Consider the following 9,778-nt stretch of genomic DNA (forward strand, 5'->3'; position numbering starts at 1 on the left):
GAAGACTTTCTTGAGATGACCCTAATATCTCTTGACTTTATGAAAGAGAATGTGTATGACCTTATAAGTAGAGAAAGGATCAGCTTACACATATAAGACTTAATTTAGTACGTTCATCAAGTATCCTTTGTAATAACGTGAAAATTTTTTAAAAATAGATAATTTATAAATTAGACTATTATAATATTATTTTATTCAATAAATATATTTCATGAGATTATTTTTTTTAAGTTTTAAAATTTAATTTTCAAACTTTAATTAAAATTTCTTTAATTGTGAAATTCTATAATTTTATATTTTAGATATTTCAAATTTAATGTAATTATTATTATTATTATTTAATTTTAAATGTATTAAATTAGAATTTTGACTTAGTTAAAAAGAATTTTTAGACTTGTTCGATAAGATCTAGAAAGTTTATGGATCAATTTATAGTTTTACTTTTAAATTAAAAAAATAAATCAAAAGGTTAAAAACGTGACAGCAGGCCCCTCCCTTTCTCTCTCTCTCTCTCTCTCTCTTTTTCTTTTTTCGGTTATAACTTCCTTCTCCGGTCACTGTTTATGGCGTTCTTAGTATCAAAACGCTCCTCTTTCTATGGGCATCGTGTAAATACCAAGTTTACAAGATATCATTTCCCGATTTGTGCAAATCGAGCTTCAGAAGTTTTAGCCCATTTTGACTTCCAAACTAATTTCTCCTAAATCAGAATTTTTCTCAAAAATCCAAGTATACCAGTATGTTGTACATTTCAAGAGCTTCGAAACGATACTAATTCAAGAATTTTTTGACACTGAAAAATTTTCGAGACCCACGAGCTTACTGATGAGATTTTGGGTCTTTAAAGTCATCTTTTGAGTTAAATAAAATTATTTTCTAACTCCTTATGTTATGGGCTTCGTGTAGGAACTTTTATTTTGAAGAAATTTCATTGACACTCAAGACTATAATTTTGATATGGACATGTAAGCTCTAGGACCCACTTCAAAAGTAGGTCAATATTATAGTTGTTCCTATCATTTTTAGATGCCTCAAACGAGTTCCAAGTATTAGAAATAGCGTAAGTAATCTTGAATGCAAATTCACTCTTTTTGTCTTTAGTTGAGCTATAGTGCAATACTCAACTCAACTCAACTAAGCCTTTATCCCAAAAATTTGGGATCGACTATATGGATTCGCTTTCTCCACTCTAAACAATTTTGGGTTAAATCCTCAGAAATATGTAATGCTTCTAGGTCATGTTTTACTACTCTCCTCCAAGTCAATTTAGGTCTATCCATTTTTTTTCTTTCTATCCTCTAAACTAATGTACTCTACTTGTCTAACTAGAGCCTCCGTATGTCTACGTTCATATGACCAAACCAACTCAATCTCTCTTCTCTCAATTTATCCTCAATTGGCACCACCCTACCTTTTCTCTAATACTCTTATTGCGGACTTTATCTAGTCTAGTATGGCCACTCATACACCTTAACATTCTCATCTCTGCAACTCTTATCTTAGACGCATATGACTCCTTCGGTGCCTAATACTCACTACCATAAACATAGCCGGTCGTATGGCTATACAATAAAATTTTCTTTTCTACTTATTGGGAATCTTGCGATCACATAAAACTCCCATGGCACATCTCCACTTCAACCATCCAGCTTTAATCCTATGACTAACATCCTCCTCACATCCCCCATCTACTTGAAGGATTGAGCAGAGATATTTAAAGTGATTACTTTGGGACAGTAGCACTCCATCCAAACTAACTCCTTCCCTATTACCAGTTTGGCCTTCACTGAACTTGCAATGCATATATTCTATCTTCGTTCTACTTAACTTAAAGCCCTTTGACTCTAGAATACTTCTCCAAAGCTCTAGCTTTCCATTAACTCCTTCTCACGTCTCATCTATCAGAACAATATCATTCGCAAACATCATGCACCAAGGAATACTCTCTTGTATATGTTTCGTCAATTTATCTAAAACTAATGTAAAAAGATAAGGGCTTATAGCTGATCCTTGGTGTAATCCAATTAAATCAAAAAATCTCTTGTGTCCCCTTCCACTGTGCGCACAATAGTAATTGCTCCTTTATACATATCTTTCAACACTTGTATGTACCTAACAAATACCCTCTTTTATTCTAACACACTCCATAAGACATCTCTTAGAACACTATCATAAGCCTTCTTCAAATCAATAAAAATCATGTGTAGATCTTTCTTCACATCTCTATATTTCTCCATCAAGCTTCTAATGAGAAAGATCACTTCCATAGTTGAACGACCGGGCATGAAGCCAAATTGATTGAGAGAGATAGAAGTATCATGACGTAGTTGATGCTCTATAACTCTCTCCCACAACTTCATAGTATGGCTCATGAGTCTAATTCCTTAAGCTATAGTGCGATAATTAATAAAATATTCATGGGTGTATGAAATGCAATAATTTTAATTATAATATTAAGATAATATTATTAAGGACCTCCAGGAATATTTATAGAATTTTTGGAGTAAGTTTGGATAATTTTGAATAATAGTGGAGTTTAAGCAATTGAATTGGAATGAAATAGTGACACTAGTTTGAGTTGTTCTAGGAGGCCCCGAAGGGGCATTGTGTTATGTTATGTTGTGGGCCTGAGGCCTTTGAGTTGTTGTGATGTAAACTATATTTTCTTGCAGGGAGGTTAAGTCTTAGGTATGGGGAAAATTATGCTGAATTTTTAACACGAATCTAAGAAGTCTTTTGTTTCTTTAATTAATTGTTGTTGGTTTATTCTTGATAGTTCTTTGGTATGTTTTCTTAGGAGATCTAAATCAACCATTTTCTTCTTCTGAGAAAAACTAATAAGCATTAGGTTACACTGTGAGTTGGATATTGATTATATTTTATAATTTCAATATTATTTATATATTTTTGACATGCTCATGCATTTTATAAATATATTTACATGCTTAGTTAAATAAATTAGGAGCACTCTTATTATTGCATATTTATTTATTGATACTTACTTGTGTTTGCCGCCCTGAAGATAATTTGGAGCTCTATGTGTGTTATATATAGGTATATACGGCATATGATGGATATGGATTGGATGGATAGTCACGGCTTGAGCTATTCTCATTAGAACCCAGTCCTTATGGATATAAAAAGTCAGAGTAAAGCATGGCTTTGAGTTGATCTCGCTGGCCCCCACACTTGGATTTAAGTAAAAGTTCAGCTTAAGTTGAGCTTGTTGGCAGGTCTTGGATTAAGAGAGCTGAATAGGAGATAATAGGAGATCAGCTCCCATAGTTATGTATGAAAATACTTTACTGGGTGCGCGTGCAACTCCAAAGTATCTTCTTGTGCAAGTATTGAATGATTTAATTGTTGCATATATTTTGTGTGCATTTCATACTTAGGGATGCATTAATTGTAGATAGTTATAGAGATTATATTTATAATTAATATCTAAACTCTCTAAGTTAAACACTCACCCCTGTTCAATTATTTTTCCCCAGATGGCAAGTGCATATTATTTTGGAGTTAACCTGCTTTCTTTCTTGCAAGGAACTTGAAATGATTAATGTATTACTTGTTAATTTTGTTATTCAAATCTAGAACTTCGCAATGATTATAATGGTATTCTTGTAATGTAAAACTAATGTATTTGACTTAAGGTTCTTATGTGATATTGGATTTAGGGTGAGCTGAGCTCCCCATTTTGACATTGGATGTTGATTTGGTTTGTGAGGGTGATCTGAGCTCCCCAATTGTGATTTTGTTTGTGATACAGGTCGAGTAAGTTTTCTTCCGTTGGATTGTTCATTTTATGGCAGGACTTCATCCATCTGTTTTCTTGATTTTGGGTCTTCCTTTTTGGGCTTTGTTGTTAGGTTGTAGACTACTTAGGCTTACTACAAGTTTCTAGGGCCTTATGTCAATCCAAGTTCTAGTGCCGATTCAACCCAAAAATTGGGTCGTGACATCCTTATACAATTAAAATTAGAATTTGTTTTAATTAAAATAAATATCAATTAATATCATGCCACATTAAAGGAATTAATTTTTGGCCCATTTCATTTTTTAAAGTCACGGCAAAATCTTATAGGAGTGAAAGTATATGGCATTTGGTTTACAAAGCTTCACAACACATGTTATAGCATTAGGGAAGTTTTTGGCTTTTTGATCTCCCACCTATATTTCTATTCATCTGAGCAATTCCTCAACCTAAAGAAAAATGGGATTTGGTAGATAACCAATCAATTAAATCAAATCAAACTAATTTATTTCAATTCAATTTAATTCGATTAACTTTTCTAAATAGATTTGGTTTGATTTTAGTTTTAATGATTTTTTATTTCTTCAGTTCGGTTTGGTCACCCCTACTCACCAACTTAGACCCATCTCCCTTCTCACTCCCTCACAATCACAACAAAGTACCAAGCATTGCTTTCCATCGTGTGATGAATAAATTCTAATGACTTTGATTTGCATTGGCCAATGGGTGTGATTGAGAAGAAAATGAATCTTGAAAGGGAGTTTATTGTCTACCCATTGCATAATATGTTACTTTGTGGGTTTTATATTCTACATTAGGTTTTCTTTTTAAAAATTTTATACCCATTGCATATGTTATAGAGCTATGACTGTATCTTGTGATAGAAACAATAATTGTTGATGAAATTTGGTAGTTTTGGAGATTTTTTTTTTTGGAAACAGGTAGTTTTGGAGATTTATTTGTTTGTTGATGAGATTTGCTTCATATTAATGTTCAATTTTTATTTTATGAATTGAAATTTTGATTTGAGGCTAAGGATTTAGAGGAGAAAAAATTGAAATTTTGCTATTCTGCATTTGTTCTTCAAAATTGAATTTTGAATCCAATCAAATTGAATTAAAATCGATTTAGTTTGGTTTAATTTGGTTTTATTAAAATTGATTTTGATTCAATTTTAAAGTTTGAAAGATTCGGCCTATTTGGTATGAGCGGTTCATTTTGAACTGGACATACCTAAATTATATATAGAGGTGTTTAATGGAGTAAAAGAATGTTTTACTTATCTTATAAATTGGTCAAATAAATTTCTAAGTTATAATTTTAACCTGTTTTTATTTAAAAGGCTTTTAAACTTTATTTATAAAATAATAATAAAAAGTGATGAGAGATGAGTTTTTCATTTGATAATTATAAACTAGAAGTTTACAAATCAGTTTAATTAACTATATATTTCAAAGTTTAATATTATAATTTAATTTAAATGGTTGTCATATTTTTAGTAGAATTTTCTTTAGCTTCAATTTAGATTTAATTATACTAATTAATTTATAGCTTAATTAATAAAAATAATTGTATTTAATTCTTTTTATACTTCGTAATCACTTTACTTATTTTGTAAGATTGTTTCTTTTATCTAAAGCTCAAATTTTTAATATTCATACATATTGTAATTTATTTAATTAATCAATAAAAGAAAATTATTATTTTTGTCACAATATTAATCATTATTTAATTATCATAATTGTTATTATTATTTAAAATAAAAAATTTTAGTTTAATACTAAAAATTATAGCTAAAATTTAGAAAATATGTAACTATATTTATTCAATTGAAACTGAATATATTCATGATTAGTATTTACTGAAATTATTAAAAATTTAAAAATTATATATATATATATATATATATATATATATAAAGAATTTTATATATAATTTTTTTTATAAAATAAAATAAAATAATATTACTATATTTTAAATAAAATAATTATAAAATTTAATTACCACAAGTTGTCACTGTAGGACAAAGAAGAAGTTGAGCTAACGCCCTGAGAAAGAATCAGCTGATAACAAGAGCTGGATCTTTTGCTCAGGCTTCCAAGAAAACTCCAGTCAAGCATGGTAGCGCCTTAACATTAGTCTTGACACCTATGGGATGTTTGCGACCATCAGATGCAAACTTAGATCGGTAACGAGTGAGAACAAACTTCTTAAATGCGACAAAACAAGGGTAGAGAGATAAAGGTAGGTGTTGATGTGCTAGTCCACGCCATGGGCTAGGTCCCACTCTAAAGGTATTGTTCCCGTGACTGGTGCTAACAGCGACCCTGGAGGGTTTTGTCCTAAAAAGGCACCTTTGGGAAAGAGAGGGGAGACTAGTGCTTGTAAGCGACCTAGCCCCTTAACTCCTAACCAATGTGGGACGTTAGGCATCAACATAGCCCCCTAGTCGAGGGGCTTGGGAAGAGGCACATGACCACGTTCCCATAGAGGGCGCCAATGTTGATGTGCTAGATCCACGCCATTGACTTGGCCCGCTTTAGAGATATTATCCCCGTGATTGGTGGTAACAGTGACCCAGGAGAGAATCGGGGGGGAGGGGGGGGGTTGTCCTGAAAAGGTGCCTCTGAGGGAGAGAGGAGAGACTAATGCTTATAAGTGTCCCATATTGGTTAGGAGTCAAGAGGCTAGGTCGCTTATAAGTACTAGTCTCCTCTCTCTCCCTCAAAGGTGCCTTTTTAGGACAAAATCTCCCTGAGTCACTATTAGCACCAATCGTGGGGACAATACCTCTGGAGCGAGGCCTAGCCCATGGCACAGATCTAGCACATCAACAATAGGGAAGGATGCTAGATTAAATGTGAAAGAGGGTTGAAATTTAAATAGTCATATATTCAAACAACTAATTTAAGAAAATGTAAATTTAATATTATTTGTATAAATAAAATGGGCTTTTTGAGAATCACCGCTTATATTTTCTGGTATGTATGCGTTAAATTAAGAGGATTTTGTAATATAATCACATTTTAATATTAAATTGATCATGCTTTATCGATTCAAAATTTATTGTATATCATATAAAAAATGTCAAGTAATCACTGATAAATTGAAGCATATAAAAACAAAAATTCATTGAGACAACTTATCAAATATGTTGAAAATGAAAATAAGAAGAAAAAATAGATTAAAAATTAATTTGTTATTATAACAATAATAACAACAATACCATAAATGTTGAATACCTAAAATTATGATATATTTAAATCTCAGTCAAAATGATTGAATTCTTTTTCAATTGACTATCCAAAATTACAAACCCACACATATAAACCAAAGTTGAAAGTTGTGAAAATCAAATTAAGAAATAAATCTAGTAAAGAGATACTAAAAAATATGTAGCTTAAAACGTAAGCAATTTGATTCTATAGCCATATAAAAATCAAGGGCGAGAAAAAAAAAATATAGAGATCTAAATAGATTTTAAAGTATGTATTTTTTTTCCCACATTATTTCATATTATCCCCTTTTTTATATCTTTATTTTTTTTATTTTTAGAATACTGTAAATATTTTATTCACTTTTAAAATATTTTTTAACATAATAATATCTCAATTTCATAAATTTATTATTATTATTATTATTATTATTATTATTATGAAATACAATTACAAGAGAAAATGAATCTATCTTATGTGTATGAAATAAGAAAAGTTTTTTTATTTTAAATTGTCACGTGACGCTTTTTAAAGAAAGTTTGGTTTGCTAATTATTGGTCAACTTTAAAGAAAGTAATATTATATTATATTATAGTAATGTTATTTTCTTTAATATTATTATATAAATATTTTATTTTTGCTTAAATCATTTAAATTATATTTAAGATACTTGGCCTTATGAATTTGTTTATTTGTCCAAAACTCACCTTCTTAATGTTAATATGTATTGTCACCTATGTCATTAATTAATAAAAGAAAGTAACCGCTTTTTTCGTAATATTAATAGTCATTCAATTATCATGATTGTTAAATATTTTAGAATGGTTTAAAAGAAAACAAAATAATAAATTATATTTAGTGGTCATTAATTTGTAATTTATGGCAATTATTTTGTAACCTATGGCTTTTAAAAGGCTAAATTTTGAATACCAAAATTAATGGTATCACTGGAAAAAAAAAAAGAAATAAGATCAGTCGTTAATCCATTAAAATCGGTTGCTAATCATTTTCGCAATCGATTCACTCGATTGCAATGAGTCTGATTGTAAATAGTAACCAACAACAAAATCAGATGCTAAATTAACTAAACTTAAAAAATAAAATTTTTGATAAAAAGATATCTAGCAACTGATTTAGTTGTAGAAAATTTAGTCTTTAATTTTATAATTTTACAACTATTTTGTAAATTGGTTGTTATATACAACTAACTTGCCAACCGAAAAGTCAGTTGCTAATTTTAAAAAAATTATAAAAAATTTAAATTTCCAAATAAGAAATAAAAAAATTTAAATAAATAACATTTTCAAAATTAATAAAATAATAAATTATTAATGAAAATTAGTAGTAAAAATTAATATAAAAATATTATAAAAAAATACTAATAATAACTATTATAAAAATATTAATAAAAAATTAAATATAAGAACATATTTATAAGACAAATGACTAAAAAAATTACTATATATATATATAACAAAAAATTACTAAAAATTAATACGATAAATAATTTACTAATAAAAAATATATTTGTACAAAAAATTTTATTTTATGTCAAAAAAAATAAATTAAATAAAAAATATGAGAAAAAAAAAAGAAAATGAAGAAGAAAAAAGATGATAAAGAAAAAAATGATAAAAAAGTAGATGAAAAAAAAGATGATGAAAAAGAAAATAGATGATAACAAAGAAAATATATGAGAAAGGAAAAAATAAAGAAAAAAATAGATAAGAAAAAAAATAATTAAGAAAATAGATGAGAAAGAAAATATATTAGAATGAATAAGATAATAAATAAAATAAGAGAAAGAGAAGAAAGAGGTAACAAAAAAAAATGAGTAATAAAGAAAGAAAATGAGTAATAGTTTATATAAGTGAATTAGCAATTAATTTTAGCAATTGATAATTGCTTTTAAAAATTGTTGAGAATTTTTGGAGGGACAATTTTGTAATCGATTCGCAATTAATTGCAAAATTGGTTACTAATAGCAACCAATTTCAATCGGTTATAAAAATCGGTTACTATTAACAAATGATTTGCAAATCGGTTACAAATAAAAAAAAAAATATATGCGAAAATTTTTTGAGAAAAAGAAAATCAGTTTCAAAAATCAGTTATTGTTATCAAAAATTCACAAATCATTTATAAATAATAAAAAAAGAAAATGAAAAATTGAATGGGAATTTTTGGAGGAAAAAAAATCGATTGTAAAAATTGATTGCTATTAGCAATCGATTCACAAATCATTTGCAAATAAAAAAAAAAAAAAAAAAACAAAAGATTGGGTGGGAATTTTGGGAGGAAAAAAATCGATTGCAAAATCGGTTGTAAATATTGATTGCTGTTAGCAATCGATTCATAAATCGGTTACAAATAAAAAAAAGAATAAAAAATTAGGCAAAATTTTTTGGGGGAAAAATCAGTTGCAAAAATTGGTTGCTGTTAGCAACTGATTCGCAAATCGATTGCAAATAAAAAAAAGAAGAAAAAAATTGGGTGAAAATTTTTGAAAGAAATAATTTAGTAATCGATTTACAATTGGTTGCAAAAATCTATTGCTACTAGCAACTAATAAGGAATTGATTGTAAATGACAATTGATTTTAGTAACCAATTGCAAATCAGTTGCTAATTTTTACAACTGATTACAAATCAATTGCTAACTCTAGAGCTAATTAAAATAATTATTTAATTCATAAATCGATTGCTAATTGTATATTTAAAGTTTTTCTAATATCGATTAGCAACTGATTTAGTAACCAATTATAAATCGTTGCTAATAATAACTGATTCTTGAATCGATTGCTAATTTT

This window comes from Hevea brasiliensis, chromosome 18, assembly GCF_030052815.1.
Source record: "Hevea brasiliensis isolate MT/VB/25A 57/8 chromosome 18, ASM3005281v1, whole genome shotgun sequence".
NCBI classification, from domain to species: domain Eukaryota; kingdom Viridiplantae; phylum Streptophyta; class Magnoliopsida; order Malpighiales; family Euphorbiaceae; genus Hevea; species Hevea brasiliensis.